The following is a 15,375-nucleotide window of genomic DNA, read 5'->3' on the forward strand; positions in this document are numbered from 1 at the left end:
CTACAAGGACAATAGTAACAATAAATTCTCTCTCCACTCAGATTCCTCACCATTCTCACAACTGATAGTTGATGCCAGCAACAGACGTACAAAAATACAAATTATTCAAGACCCTGATCTTACCTGAATCAACAACATATGGTAGGTTCAAAGCTTATTATAATTTCTTTTAGGGAATGTAAAATATTTATTAAATAAAAATAGTGTCATTAAAACATGTGCTTGCTTATCCTACCAAACGACAAAAGAACATTACCTGCTTGGTTATGAATATTGATAAGGGGTATAAATTTTTTTTTGTGAAAATCCATCTCATGTGTGAGGAATTGTCCCTGATCCCTCACAAATAAAGAGGGTAACAGTGCTGACCTTTTATTACTCACTTGTGCACACCACCTTTCCAACTTAAAAAGGGTCTGCCCAGAAAAATGAATGAGGGCTAAATTATAATTTTCACGTATTTATGGTTAAAGATGAGGGAGAGATGGTAGGTAGTACCTTGGGAGTTGTATGGAGAAATTAAAAGATATCAGCCAATCAATTAATTTGTAGCATCAGATCTCTCACACGAGACCCATGGCATTAAGGTATCCAGCCAAGGGCACTGTGCTTGTCCTTAGGTCAATCAGAAAAGAGATTGTGTAATTGTCTGAATGGAACAAGTGTTGGTAAGTATAAGATACATTCTGTTTTCTGTGTAATGACTTCATCAGTACAAAGCAACAGTCATGTGTAAGAAAGACGTCCGAGTGATGAATGCAAGCAAGAGACGTAATGTGGGGTTTGTCAAAACACAATGCTTGTGGGCTACATGCAGTCAAGAAATATAAATAAATAATTTGTGAAAGGACAGTGGTATAGATGGGTAAGCAGAACATGCCAGACTGAGGTGGTTAGGTTGTTTTTAAAAAAAAAAAAAAAAAAAAAAAAAAAAAAAAAAATTGGATTGCTGGATCTATAAATGCCAGAACAAGAGGTAGACCAAGGAAAAAGCAGATGGATGAACTAGTAGTACTACTGTGGAAATTTTGTGGTACAATATTTTCATATTTTGGACAGTGACAGTAAAGGGAAATTATTTTTTTTTTTCTGATGTCTAGCTACCTCACTTTCCTGAAAATAATAATTTGGAAGGAAAGAAGGGGAGGAGGAGGAGGAAAAAGAAAAGAAGGAAATCTGTTGGATTGGTGGTCTCTTGATCGATTCATAAATTACACAAAGAAAATGTCATACTACTGTCTGAATTCTTTTTGAGCCATACATATGGGAGAAGGCAGGAGACAGGTGTGAGTGGAGAATGGCTGTGTATAGATGATACTGTGATGCATGGATGGGAGAGGACAGGTGATGATGAGTGAATCATACACTGATGCAGCCCAAAAGAATTTCTACCCATCTTCTCTTTTTCTGCAAGAGGGTACAGAGAGGGGTGGTCACTGATTAAGTGAAGCTTGTTACATTGCTTCTGACCCGGGGCAGTGGGCAGGATACAGGGACGACCCATCATTCATGAGGAGCTAAGATAAGAGGAAGGAAAGGGTGATGGATAGGAGTGGAATGGGTGGGAGTAGGTACAGGCCTTTTGACTTGGCTAATTCCCTTAAAAGGAGGGAAAAAGCTGTTGGTATAGACAGGCAGAAATATGGTATCTGTTTCTAAAGGTGATAAAGATAGCACAAGCAAAGAAAGTAGGTGATTTATGTTATGTTTGCATATTAAACAATATCCAGTCTGGAAGGAAGCATACATAGTGCCAATCAATCAGGACAAAGTTGCTAATTCAAATGAAAGCACTATAGGTAGCCTTTTGAGCATCCCAGGGTAAGGTATAGAGCACAATTATGATTAGTAGAACTTGGGAGTGGAGGAGGAATGGAGATGTTTCAAGGAAGAAGTCACAAGTTGTGCAAAGATGGTGTGTAGAACAAGGAAGAGGGGAGGAAATAGAAGGAAGGGTAGCAAGTGGGATGATAAAGCAAATAAGGTTGCAGAAGAGAAGAAACAAGCAATCATACATTGGTTGCAAAATAGGACGAGAGAATCATATAAGAGGCACAAAGAAAAGAGAAGTAAAGAGTAAGATAAAGGAGGGAAAAAGGAGAGCAGATGTGAAATGGGGGAAGAGTATGACAGAAAAGTTTGAAAGTAATAAAAAGATATTTTGAAGGGAAATTAAGAGAGGAAGAGGCAAATCAAATAGAGAAGGTAAAAGGTGCAGATGGAAAGATGATATTGGAGGAGATGGAAGTAATACGAAGATGGGCAGAGTATTTTAGGGAGTTACTAAATGTGAAGGAGGATAGGGACAAAAAAAGTAGTTGTAGTGGGAAGCACTAAGAAAATGACAATGATGAATGAGGAAAATGGAGGAGAAATAAGGAAAGACGAGGTGGAAGCAGTTATCAAAATGATGCGAGCAGGTACGGCATCTGGGTTGGATGGGTGTCATGTGGAGTGTCTAAAAAAGGGAGGTACAGTGATGGTGGACTGGCTGGTGAGGTTGTTTAATGTTTGTCTAAAAGAGGGTAGAATGCCAGAGGACTGGAGGAGTGCCTGTATAGTTCCACTTTACAAGGGAAAAAAGGGCAAGTGTGAATGTAAAGTTTCAGAGGGATCAGTTTGTTGAGTGTAATTGGGAAGGGATATGGGAGGGTTTAGATTGAGAAGATTAAGAAAGGAACAGAGGGAGTAACTGATGAGGAACAATGTGGTTTTAGGACAGGTGGGGGTTGCATGGATCAGATTCTTGTGGTAAGACAGATTTGTGAGAAAGCTTTAGGAAAAGGTAATGATGTTTTTTGGGGCCTTTATGGATTTGGAAAAGGCTTATGACAGGGTAGACAGGAAGGCAATGTGGGAGGTTTTGCAGATATATGGGAAAGGAGGAAAGATGTTAAGAACAGTCAGGAGTTTTTACGAGAGTAGTAGAGCCTGTGTTAGAATTAGAAATGGAGAGCAAGAGGTTTGAGGTAAAAGTAAGACTTCATCAGGGATGCATTGTGTCATCTTGGCTGTTGAATTTATATATGGATGGGGTGGTGAGAGAGGTAAATGCAAGGGTAATGGGAGATGGTTAAAGAAAATGTAGAAAAATGGGAGATAAGCCAGTAGGATCAGAGGAGGGATTAAGGAGTGATGGAGTTTGGGAAGGTGCGCAAAAGAAGGAAGTTGAAGATAAATGTGAGTAAAAGTAAGGTGATGTGATGTACAAGAGAGGGTGACAGCAAATTGGAAGTGAGTATTAAGGGAGAGAGACTGGAGGAAGTGGATCGCTTTAGATACTTGGGTGCAAATATGGTAGGAAGGGGAGGAGTGAAGGTTGAGGTAGATTGAGAGAAGGAAGTAAATGCCTTGGGGGATTAAAAAGTGTAATGAGAAATAGACATTTGGGAATGGATGCTAAGAGGAGATTGCATTTACCTAGTTGTATTATACGGGAAGAGAGCTATGCTCGTAGTGACCCGTCTTTGTATCTTTGAGCATCTAGTTTGTACTTAAGTTCTTGTATAGTTTTTGCACACACTGTTGCCTCATCCAATTTGTCCCAGATATCTACCACTCTGTGTGGGAAACTATTCTTTTTCTGATCTCTTCTATAACTATCCTTTTTGAGTTTCTTTTTATGTCCTCTTGTTTTTCTCTTATCCCACTTTTATAAGTCCTCTCTGTCGAGGATTTCCATCCCTTTCATAATTCTGTAATTGGTCAGTAGATCTCCTCTTTCTCTTCTTTGTTCCAGGGTTGGTAGTTCCAGTTTGGACAATCTTTGCTTTGTATGTTAATTTAGAGTGTTGGTGCCATCTTTGTCATTGCTCTTTGGATTCTTTCCAATTTCTTTATATTCTTTTTAATACTGGGTGTCCATATTGTCACAGTGTACTCCAATTTTGGTCTTATCAGTGTGAAGGAGTGATTGTGTCGACATCACTGTATGGGGCAGAAACATGGAATGCAAGAGAGGAGTTTAAATGTGTTTGAGATGAGGTGTCTCAGAAGTACGTTAAGGGTTACTACATTGGATAGAGTAAGAAACAAGGAGGTGAAGAGGAGAGTGGGGTTGGAAAAGGAGTTGGGAGATAGGGTTGATGAAAGAGTATTGTGATGGTTTGGAGACATAGGAAGAATGAGTGAAGAAAGATTAGTAAAAGAGGTGTGGAAGGCAGAGGTGGATAGAGTGCACATGAGAGGGTGACCAAAGATGAGATGGATAGGGTAAAAGGGGAGTTGAACAAGAGAGTGATGTCTGTTAAGGAAGACAGAGAATAGGTGTGAGTGGAGAATGGTTATGTATGCATGACACTGGGATGCATGGACGTGAGAGGATGGGGATGGGGATGGGGGGTTTGGGAGTGGTTATGTGCAAATGATTTTGACGCAGCCAGAAGGGATTTCTACCTGTCTTCTTTTATGGATAATGGGACAGAGGTCACCAATTAAATTAAACTTCCTTGCTATGGATGTGCTGTGTCTTGCTGCATTGCTTCTGACCCAGGGCAATGGGCAAGATGCAGGGATGACCTGCTATCCAGGAGGTGCCAAGAAAAGGAGGGAGGTATGGTGAATAGGAGTGGAGTGGGTGGGAATGAAATGGACGGGAGTAGATTTATGCCTTTATAATCCCTTTTGTCTTTGGCTACCACCCTTGTAAGGGGGAAAAAGCCTTTGGAGTGTGTGTGTGTGTGTATATACTGAAGGATGTATGCTAACTTTATGACAACTTAAGTGTGTAGATGCAAGAAATATTAATAGGGGTTCTGCAGATCTGGAGAAACAGAACGAGTGTTTGAATATGAAAGGAGTATAGGAAACTATGAGACTGTATGGAATGAACAGAAATTTTGAGACAGTGAAGAGCTTGTGTGAGTGGAAAAAAAAAAAAAAAACTGAGTTGAATGTTGCATTGATGCATGGGTGTGTCATGTCACCATGCCCATTTAACCTGTATCTGGTATCTGGAGTGATCAGAGAAATAAAAGCAAGATTGAATGATAAACAACTTAGTTCCTGTAGATGACACTGTTCTGCTTAAATTATACAGAAGAAATCTTGTAGTCTGGCAAGTGAATTTAAGGTTTTTTAAGGAGAGAAAGAAATGGAAGGTAATGTCGGTATCCAAGAATGAATGTTGTAAGGTTGATACACAGAAAATTGAGCATTCAGGAAGTCACAGATATCTGGGAAGTGATATACATGAAAGTGGAAGACTAGAGGAGGTTAGCTATAGAGGGTAAGGGAAGGGGAGGTGCCCTGAGAACAGTATGGAGTAATACAAGTGTTAGTGGAAGCAATCAAAGAGATGCATGAAACAGACTATTATGTATGGGAATTAGGCCTGGATGATAAATACAAGAGGGACAAGTGATGCAGTTGCAGTGAACATGGTGTACTTGAGGGATGTACCTGAAGTCATGAAATAAGGCAATACAAAGAAGAATGGAATCTGTTTATGACTGGGTTTCACATAGAATTAAGAAAGTGTATAACAGGCCAACCTGACGTGATCTGGTCATGATAAGAAAAGGGATGAGAGTAGATACTCTTGAAGAGTCCAACAATTGGTGTCCAGAGTGGGAGCAAGCGAATCATGTGTGGACTATGTGAGTGAAGCCAAGATAACTTGTGGCTTGGATGTTGAACAAGCAAAAATGTGAACAGGTGACAGAGTGAGTAGGAGAATTATGTCCGGTACAGCCTAAAGCAATGATATGTTAAATAAAAGGGGACCAGGAATGAAGTGGCAGTATTGCTAGGGAAGCAACAAGGTGCAATTTTCACTTGGACTTAGGCAAAGGGTGATAAGTGTGAGGGTCCTCCCTTCTCAAGACTACCCACTTTGCTTTACGGGCAGTGGTGTAAAATTTGAGACTTACTGAACGAGAAGAGATTGTGAGACTGATCAGAGAGTATTTGAAGAGCGTTGGGGTGACATGAACAGCATATGCAAGGTGGCCAAAGATGAGAACTACTTTCAAACATACGAAAGAAGGTATGGTAAGAAAACCAATAAACCTGTAGTTCCTCGGATGCCCAGGCAGTATGGAGACCACAAAAAATTGAACAATGAAGCAACACTGGGGGAAGGTGCTGAGTCACAAAGGAATGGATTCCAAGTCCACTGGTTTTGTCACATGCATGTAGAAAGAAGACAGACAATGAAGTTAACCCACTTGCTACCAAACCATTATCCCAATGTATTCCTTCTCCCAACTACAGTACTGAGTTCTTGTTCCTTATACTTTTAGATCTGCTGAAGTCATAATATATACTGTGCTATGACTGTGTTAGAGCTTATAAATCATCCACCACTGCGATCTGGTCTTCAGTTTAACTTGTATTGTGATTTTGAAGATAACTACAGTTATTTACATTTTCAATCACACAACACCACTCTTCTTTTAAAGAAGTTGACAGTACTTACAAGGAAAATATATACACAATTAATCTATGAAAGCTATTTTCTCCAAACATATTCACAAAGTACGTAATGTTTCATGATTAATTTATCACAGCCTGCATGTGAAAAGAAATTAAAAATCTTTGTTTACTAGCATACAACTCTAATCATGATGTGATTCTTTAATACCCAAAGAGTCATATCCAGCACTCGAGACCCCATAGCAACCATTATCTATAGGATGTACATACCTACCACGGTCGCGTTTTCGGTATGACGGGGGGTGCTCCCAGATGAGGTATGCATGTACCACACAACACGTTTTCGGTAGAGAAGGGGTTAACAACACTGGAGGAAAGAAGGGAGAGGGTGCATTAAATGCATTAAAGACAAGACCTTCATAGACAAGGCTAACTACAGTATGTTCTGCTGTCTGTGGGTAAAATACGAGGGCATAAGTGCAAATTGCAAATGGGACCGAGTAAAAATAATGGTTAAGAAGTTCAGCTTTCCGAATAAGGTTGTGGACAAATGAAGTATAACACCTGCAAAAGTGTGCCCTCACAAGTAACCCAGAGTTCAGGATAAAGTATGACAAAGTAGTGTTGGGGCATGGACTACTTTGAGATTTATATGCTGGAGAGCACATCTGGAACAAGCCACAGCACAAATTCTGCCACATCCATGTCTACTTTTCCAAATATGCATGTACTTTTACAGCTATCCTTTAAATTTATAATTTGCAAAATGTAAAGTGAATGAAAGTCTAGATATTTGCCTAATATCTACTGAGTACTACATCTTGGTTGATAGAAAACCACTAAGTATCAATCCAACTTTGTGCTAACAATACTCATTTACATTTTCCAAATGTCACTACAGAAGCTACAGAGAGGGTGCTAAAAGTTGTTGAGGAAGAGGTGAAGGAATGGAGAACGCCATCAGACTTATGTTAAACAGAAACAAGAATGAGGTAAAATGGCTGGTGCATAGTGCTTTAACCACTGCAAAAGAAAAAAATAAAATAAAAATAAATAAATAAATAAATGGTGCCTCAAGTTTCAGTAACTGGAACTTCATCTCCACACTACCCAGTAACAGCCCTCAGAACTTCCTATGCATCATTCTAGGGTGACAAGTTGGACTGTAGTCTGTGTTGTATTATTGTGACACAGAGCAGTTGACAAGATGCAAGGATGACCTGTCATCCAGGAGGTGCCAATATGAGAGGGAGGGAAGAGGGTGGAGGGGAGTGGAGTATGTCAGGAATGAAATCGGTGGAAGTGGTTTTTATGTCTTTGTTTTTTGGCTACCTCCCTTATAAGGGGGGGGGAACCTTTGGTATATGTATATGTATGTATTTCTATATCAATGGCTGGAAGGAAGCAGTTGGTTATTGCAGAAAAAATGTTGAAACTGATACAAAATATTGTGTAAAACTTTAGAACAATGAGAATGAGGACAATATCCAGGGAATTAAAAACTACAACTTACAAGATGAGCATTAGCATTTTATGGACAATAACCACCACTTCCATCTTTATGGACAATAACACACTGAAGAAGTGGTCATACAGGTAAGGAACTTAACAAGGGCAGTAGAACAGAAGGATAGTGAACTTAAAAACTTGTCATCATTCTGTTTTTAGAGAAGATTACTCTCTAATCATTGTAAAACGTTGTGCGACTCCGATCCATGCGACTGTATACAACTTGTACAGTCAATACCCCATAGGAGGACAAGGTAAAAAAGGAGGATTTGGGAGTATTGACCATGGATAAGTTACCCAACAAACACATCACCGTGTTGGACTCGTGATCGGCAGCCATTTCCCTCCCAGAAGAGAGCTCAGAGCTCGTATATGACCGATCTATGGGTAATGCTGTGACCTTACACGCAAACATACCCCCAACTCCCCACCCACGAGAGTTGGAGTAACAACCCGCAGTGCAGCGATACTGAAATTATTTCAGCCCTGGGCGGGATTCGAACCCGGACCTCCGTAGTGGCAGCCAGGAACTCTACCAACTGCGCCACGACTGGGTGTGACATACAGGCTGTTGGTTGCCACTGCTTTTTCACTACATGGATAAATGATGAAAAAACTAATAAAAAACGATTAATCTGCCCCAGATTAGTATATACAGTAGTTGTATGATTTTCACTCAAAGTGAAGGATATTGATAAGATAAAGAAAATACAAAAAGTAGCAACCAAACGGATTCCTTTCTTAACAGATAAATCATACAAGCACTTATTAGACACAGTGGACCTGCCATCATTGGGAGTAGAATGGGTGGGCATAGCCTTTGACTTAGCTCCCTCCTTTACAAGATGGAAGAAAATAGAATAGGTAACATGATTCAGCAGCATAGAACAAGTTTGTTTGTTTGTGTGCATATGTGTGTGTCTTTACCTAGTTGTATTTACCTGGTTGCATCTTACGGAGTGTCTAAATTGTTCTTAAATTTGTGTATGGTTTTGCACACACTATCATTTTGTCCAGTTTGTTCCATACATCCACCACTCTGTGGGGGAAAGCTATTATTTTTCAGGTCTCTTCTATAACTGTATGTGTGTATTTACCTAGTTGTATTTTATGGGATGAGAGCTATGCTTGTAGTGACCTGCTTTTGTATCTTTCAGCATCCAGTTTGATCTTTAATTCTTGTATAGTTTTTGCACTCACTGTTTCCTCATTCAGATATCTACCACTCTGTGTGGGAAGCTATTCTTTTTCAAATCTCTTCTGTAACTATCCTTTTTAAGTTTCTTTTCATGTCCTCTTGTTTTTTCTCTTATCTCACTTTATTAGATCATCTCTATCAAGGACTTCCATCCCTTTCATAATTCTGTAGATGGTTAGTAATCTCTTTTTTTTTTTTTTTCCTTTGTTCCACGGCTGGTGGTTCGAGCTTGGCCAATCTTTGTTCATATGTCAATTTGGAGAGTGTTAGTACCATTGTCTTTGCTCTTTGAATTCTTTCTAATTTCTTTATGTTCTTTTTAGTACTCGGTGTCCATATTGTTGCAGTGTACTCCTATCTTGGTCATATCAATGTAACTAATATTTTCTTTACCATTTCTTCATCCAAGTAGTCAAAAGCCACTTTCATTGATCTTAGTAAATTGAAAGTTTCTCCAACTGATCTGCTGATATGTTTGTCTGGTGCCATGTCATTGGTGATAGTTACTTCTAGGTCCCTTTCTGAGTTGACTTTTTTAACTTCCTTTGTGCCAATTTTATATTGTCCTATTATCTTTTTACTTTTTCCAAATTCCATTATATTATATTTCTTGATGTTGAGGTTCACTTCACACTTTTGTCTCCATTCCCAGACTTTGTCCAGGTCTTTATGTAGTGATTTACAATCTGTACTTACTCTCTTTAGTAGTTTGGCATTATCTGCAAAGAAGTTCATATAACATTCCATACCTTCATCTATGTCATTTATATTTATGGCAAACATTATCAGAGCCAATACAAATCCTTGTGGGACTCAACATTTCTTCCCAGTTTGAGTTTTTGTCTCTAAGTACCACTCATTTTTCTCCTGTTCAAGAAATCTTTCATCCATTCCAATAAATTTCCTTGTATTCCACCTATTGTTTCAATTTTTCTTAGTAGCTTTTTGTGTGGTACTTTGTTATATGCTTTTTGTGAATATAAGAAGGCACAATCTGCCCATCCATCCCTTTCTTGTATTATTTCTATTAGTCTCGAGTAAAAGCAAATCAAGTTTGTGGCACATGATCTTCCACATCTTAATCCAAATTGTTTTGTATTAAGTATATTATTCTCTTATGTTTAATCCATTTACTTTTGGTCAATTTTTCGCATATTTTTGCTATTATACTTGTAAGGGAGACTGGTCTATAGTTGATTGGATTTTCTTTGTCACCTCATTTCTATATTGGTACATTTTCATTTTTCCAATCTTGTGGTACTTTTCCTTCTTTGAGTGAGAAATCAATTATCTTGTGTATTTTGTCTGTTAGTTCATCTATACATTCTTTTAATATCCAGTTTGCAATTCCATCCGGACAGAGTGATTTTCTGACATTTTTTTTTATTTGGTCCCTTATTTCTTTCTGTCACCATTTAAAATGTTCATAAGTTCAGCCATTTCTACATCACCTATATTCATTATTTTCTTCACGCAGTTTCACTATTTCATGTTTATCTTTTAGTTTATCATTTACATACCTGTAGAATGGTTTGGGTTGGTCCTTGCATTTTTCTATTATGTCCTTTTCAGTTTCTTTTTTCTTCCCTACATATTTTTCTTAGTGTAGTTAATGAATGGAATAAACTTCCTGCAGAGACAGTGCAATGCAGTTCAATTTGAAGCTTTAAGAATCATTTAAACACCTAAGCAAGATGCTGTAATGACTATAGCTATCATTTATTTTATATTATTTATTTTCCTATCATTTGCCTGTTTGTTTAGTATTATTTGCTTGATTCTCATTTATCATTAGTTATATGTCAATTTATTATTATTTTCTATTTACCTGTTTGTTTATTATTTAACTATACCTATGCATTTATTTTATTTATTATTTATGTTATTATAGTTTTTATTTATCAATACAGTATTATGATTTTTTTGCATCCGACCTACATATGGACCAAAAGGTCTCCTGTTGGCATGCTCCGCCTTTGTAATCCTTTGTTTAATGTATATTTGCCATCTGATTTTTTTTTATTTTTTCCATGATTTGTCTCTTCTATCTTTAGCCTCACTACATTTTTTGTTATAGCAGCACTTCATGTATACCTGTTTTTGTTTCTTCTTCCTCCTTGTAATTTTCTTTTAATATGTTCCATTTCTCTTCCATCTTTGTTTTTCTTCATTTAAGAAGTTTTCCCAGTTCCCATTTTTAAATAATTTTCTGAGTTTTTTAAAATCCATTTTGTTGTACATTAGTCTTCCTTTTCTATGTTTCTCATTTCTTCTCAAATCAATTTGTTCTTTTAGTTCAAACTCTATTAGCATGTATTTACATACATACATACATATACCAAGGCTTTTTCCCCCTTACAAGGGGGGTAGCCAAAAAGAAAAGGCATAAAATCATTCCCACCCATTCCATTCCTGAATACACTCCACACCCCTCCACCCTCCCTCTTATCTTAGCACCTCCTGAATGACGGGTCATCCCTGCACCTTGTCCACTGCCCTGGGTCAGAAGCAGTGTTGCAAGACACAGCACATCCACAGCAAGGCCGCTTCATTAAATCGGTGACCCCCCCTCTCCGTCCCCCCATTGCATAAAATGAGAGGACGGGGAGAAATCCCTTCGGGTTGCGTCAAATTTTGCTCACACATACTACCTCACCCCCCATCCACCCGCCCATTCCATCTCATGCAATCGCATCATCATCCATATACAACCATTCTCCATTCACCCCTGTCTTCTGTCCTCTCCCGTCCTTCCTCAACAGTCATTCCCCTCTTCCCCAAAGCCCCCTTCACCCCATCCATCCACCTCATCCTAGGACGTCCCCTCATGTTCACTCCCTCCACATCTGCCTTCCACACCTCTTTTACTAGTCTTTCTTCACTCATTCTTTCCATGTGTCCAAACCATCCTAATATTCTTTCATCAACCCTATCTCCCAGCTCCTTTTCCACCCCTGTTCTCCTCACCTCCTCATTTCTCACTCTATCTAGCCTAGTAACCCCCATCATACTTCTCAGACACCTCATCTCAAACACATTCAAACTCCTTCTCTCTTCTTCTCTTATGTTCCATGTTTCTGCCCCATACAGTGCTGTTGGCACAATCACTCCTTCATACAGTCTCCTCTTAGCATCCATTCCCAAATGTCTATTCCTCATTACACTCTTTAATCCACCAAGGCATTTACTCGCTTCTCTCAATCTACATTCTACCTCCACTTTCACTCCACCTTTCCCTGTCACATTTGCACCCAAGTATCTAAAACTATTTACCTAGTTGAATTATACGGAAAGGGAGAGCTCGTGGTGACCTGTCTTTGTATCTCTCAGCATCAATTTTTTCTTAAAATCATGAAGAGTGTTTGCACACACTGTTTCTTTGTCCAATTTGTTCCAAGTATCTATCACTCTGTGTGGAAAGCTTTTTTTTTTTTTCTTCTTCAGATCTCTTCTGTAATTATCTTTTTTTAGTTTCTTTTCATGTCCTCTTGTTTTTCCATTGTCCCATTTCAATAAGTCATTCTTATCTAAGATTTCCATTCCCTTCATAATTCTATAGATAGTAAGTCTCCTCTTTCCCTTCTTTGTTCCATACATACATACATATACCAAGGCTTTTTCCCACTTACAAGGGAGGTAGCCAAAAAGGAAAAGGCATAAAATCATTCCCACCCATTCCATCCCTGAATACACTCCACACCCCTCCACCCTCCCTCTCATCTTAGCACCTACTGGATGACGGGACATCCCTGCACCTTGTCCACTGCCCTGGGTCAGAAGCAGTGTCGCAAGACACAGCACATCCACAGCAAAGCCGCTTCATTAAATCGGCAACCCCCCTCTCCGTCCCCCCAAAGTTGGTCATTCTAATTTGGACAGTCTTTGTTCATATGTCATTTTGGAAAGAGTTGGTGCCAGCTTTGTTGTTGCTCTTTGTATTCTTTCTAACTTCTTTATATTCTTTTTGGTACTGGGTGTCCATAGTGTTGCTGTGTACCCGAGTTTTGGGCTTATTAGTGTAGTTAATTCATTTTTTTATCATTTCCTCATCCAAATAGGCAAATGCCACTTTTACTGACCTCAATAAATTATAGGTTTCTCTGACTATTCTATTAATATGCTTATCCAGTGTCATGTCTTTGCTGATCATCACTCCAAGGTCTTTTTCCGAGTTTACTTTTTTGACCTCTTCTTCACCAATTTTATAATCTCTTGATATTCTGTTTTTACTTTTTCCAAATTCCATTACACTACATTTCTTGATATTGAATTTCACTTCCCACTTTAGAGTCCATTTCCAGATCTTGTCCAAGTCTTGTTGCAATGAGTTGCAATCCTCCTCAGTTTTTACTTTCTTTAGCATTTGTGTGTCATCTGCAAACTTCATATAACACTAAATTCCTTCATCCATGTCATTTATGTATATAGCAAACATGATCAGGGCCAGTACTGATCCCTGTGGGACACCACTTATCATTTCTTCCTAATCTGAGAATTCATCTCTAATTACTACTCTCATTTTTCTTCCAGTTAGGAGATTTCAGGCTCTGATGTAAATATTAAACCTAGTCTTCACAGTTTCTATATGTGGTACTTTCCTTTACCCACTGAGTCAATGGTCACATCCAGTAGAATATTTCCCCAAAGTTCCTCTCCACCTTTTACTGTCATTTCTTCCCCAACATATTTCTTTTGAGTTAAAGTCACCCAAAATTACTGTTTCCTACTTTCAATAATTCAATTAATGCATTCTTTGTGTCTTCCAGTATTTTGGAATGATCACTATCTGTCCAAGACTGTGTTTTGGGGGGCACTTATATTACTATAAATTTTCTACTTTTCATGTTTGTTTTCAACTGTAATCATAATCAATTCCACATTATTTTTTCTTCTGTTATCTTTGTCCATTTAAACGTTTCTTAGTCAAAAACATGACTCTTCCACCCTGTTTCTCCATTCTATTTTTTGCCCAATAGTTATATAGACCTTGTCCCACATTATTAAATGGTACTGAACCTTTTAATTTTCTCTCCACAATTCCCATTATGTCTGATTTCTCTATTGACAGTCATTTAATTCGTTTAGTCCTGAAATCATACCATCTATGTTAGTATATGTTATTTTTAATTTTTTCAATTCTCCTCTTTTTTGGTTTGTTTCCTTTCTTTTGATGTACCATTTTCTCAGCCTCATGTCCAGTACTCTCCTAAAAACTCAGTACTCTCCTAAAAACTCATTCTTTTCAGTCTCTGTTCTTCTCTCTTTTTTTTTTTTATACTTCATTTCTAAGTGTCTTTTCTTTATTTCTTCATTGCTCATTTCCTTTTTTACCCATACATTTTTGTAATTTTCACTATTTGCTAGCATTGTTGCTTTTGATAGTACCTCTTCTGCTATCATTCAGGTCCTTAGTTTGATTTTTTTGTGGCCTATAGGATTTTCTCTAGAGTATTGTCCCATTCTATGCACCTCCCCAATATCCTTTTCTAATTCTTGTCCCTCTTCTTGAGCTTCTTTCAGAATTTCCTTTGCAATTTTTTTCTCTTTCTCTTTGGTATTTATATACATTATGTTTTTCATCCAGGAGGTGCTCAGATGAGAGGGAGGGTGGGAGGGGTGTGGAGTGTATTTAGGGATGAAATGGGTTGGAGTGTTTATATGCCTTTCCCTTTTTGGCTACCTCCCTTGAAAGGGGGAAAAAGCCTTGGTATATGTATGTATGTATGTTTTTCTTTAATACCATAAACTACAATCCACTTTTTTTTATCCACTGTGTCTCTTACCCAGTTTATGTGTGTGTGCATGCATGTGTGATTCACCATGTTGTCAGGGGAATGGTGGGTATTTGCTTTACTGGCAAGGCCCATTCAGCACCTTGCTTAAAATACCTCAATAAACCTCAATTCCAATTATTGATATTAATGAACAATTTATGAAAACAACAGTTAAAGCAAAAATAATCTAGCATACAGTTATGAGCAGCAAATTGAAACATTAAATCCACTTTATATATTTACCACTGAAACAAAACCTATTGCACTACACAAAATACACTGAATTTGGTATGCATAGTTTCTACTGCATTCTCCTAAGATTGGCAGTCACCTGAAATGCTACCTTTGTCCTATTTTCTAGGACAGCCAAGGCTTCATCAGGTTACCACTATGGACTGAATCCAAAAGTTTATTTTTCACATAATGAACTCAATGCACCACAACAGCTCACATGCTGAGCTGAACCTAGTACTAAAACATTACAGATGCAAGCCTGGAGGGGTAGGAAGTTGAACACTG

At 38.2% G+C, this 15,375-nt stretch overlaps 2 protein-coding genes across 12 annotated transcripts in view; one reads left to right on the forward strand and one right to left on the reverse strand.

Moving 5' to 3' along the window:
• Nucleotides 1-215, forward strand: part of Dtd (D-aminoacyl-tRNA deacylase) — a 69,637-nt gene extending 69,422 nt beyond the window's left edge. For both annotated transcript variants that reach the window (XM_076177334.1, XM_076177333.1), the window contains exon 8: nt 42-215. The gene's annotated coding sequence lies outside the window, so the exon portion shown is untranslated. The remainder of the gene's footprint in view (nt 1-41) is intronic.
• Nucleotides 1-15,375, reverse strand: part of Gprk2 (G protein-coupled receptor kinase 2) — a 61,293-nt gene that overhangs the window by 3,950 nt on the left and 41,968 nt on the right. For 3 of the 10 annotated variants that reach the window (XR_012965921.1, XR_012965918.1, XR_012965916.1), the window contains one exon: nt 6,650-6,742. The exons of 4 other annotated variants lie outside the window; for them this stretch is intronic. The gene's annotated coding sequence lies outside the window, so the exon portion shown is untranslated. Of the gene's footprint in view, nt 1-6,645; nt 6,743-15,375 lie in introns of all 10 variants that reach the window. 3 more of the 10 variants (XR_012965920.1, XR_012965917.1, XR_012965915.1) reach the window with 1 other exon arrangement.

Source organism: Oratosquilla oratoria, chromosome 40 (assembly GCF_046742065.1).
Source record: "Oratosquilla oratoria isolate Oo_2021 chromosome 40, ASM4674206v1, whole genome shotgun sequence".
NCBI classification, from domain to species: domain Eukaryota; kingdom Metazoa; phylum Arthropoda; class Malacostraca; order Stomatopoda; family Squillidae; genus Oratosquilla; species Oratosquilla oratoria.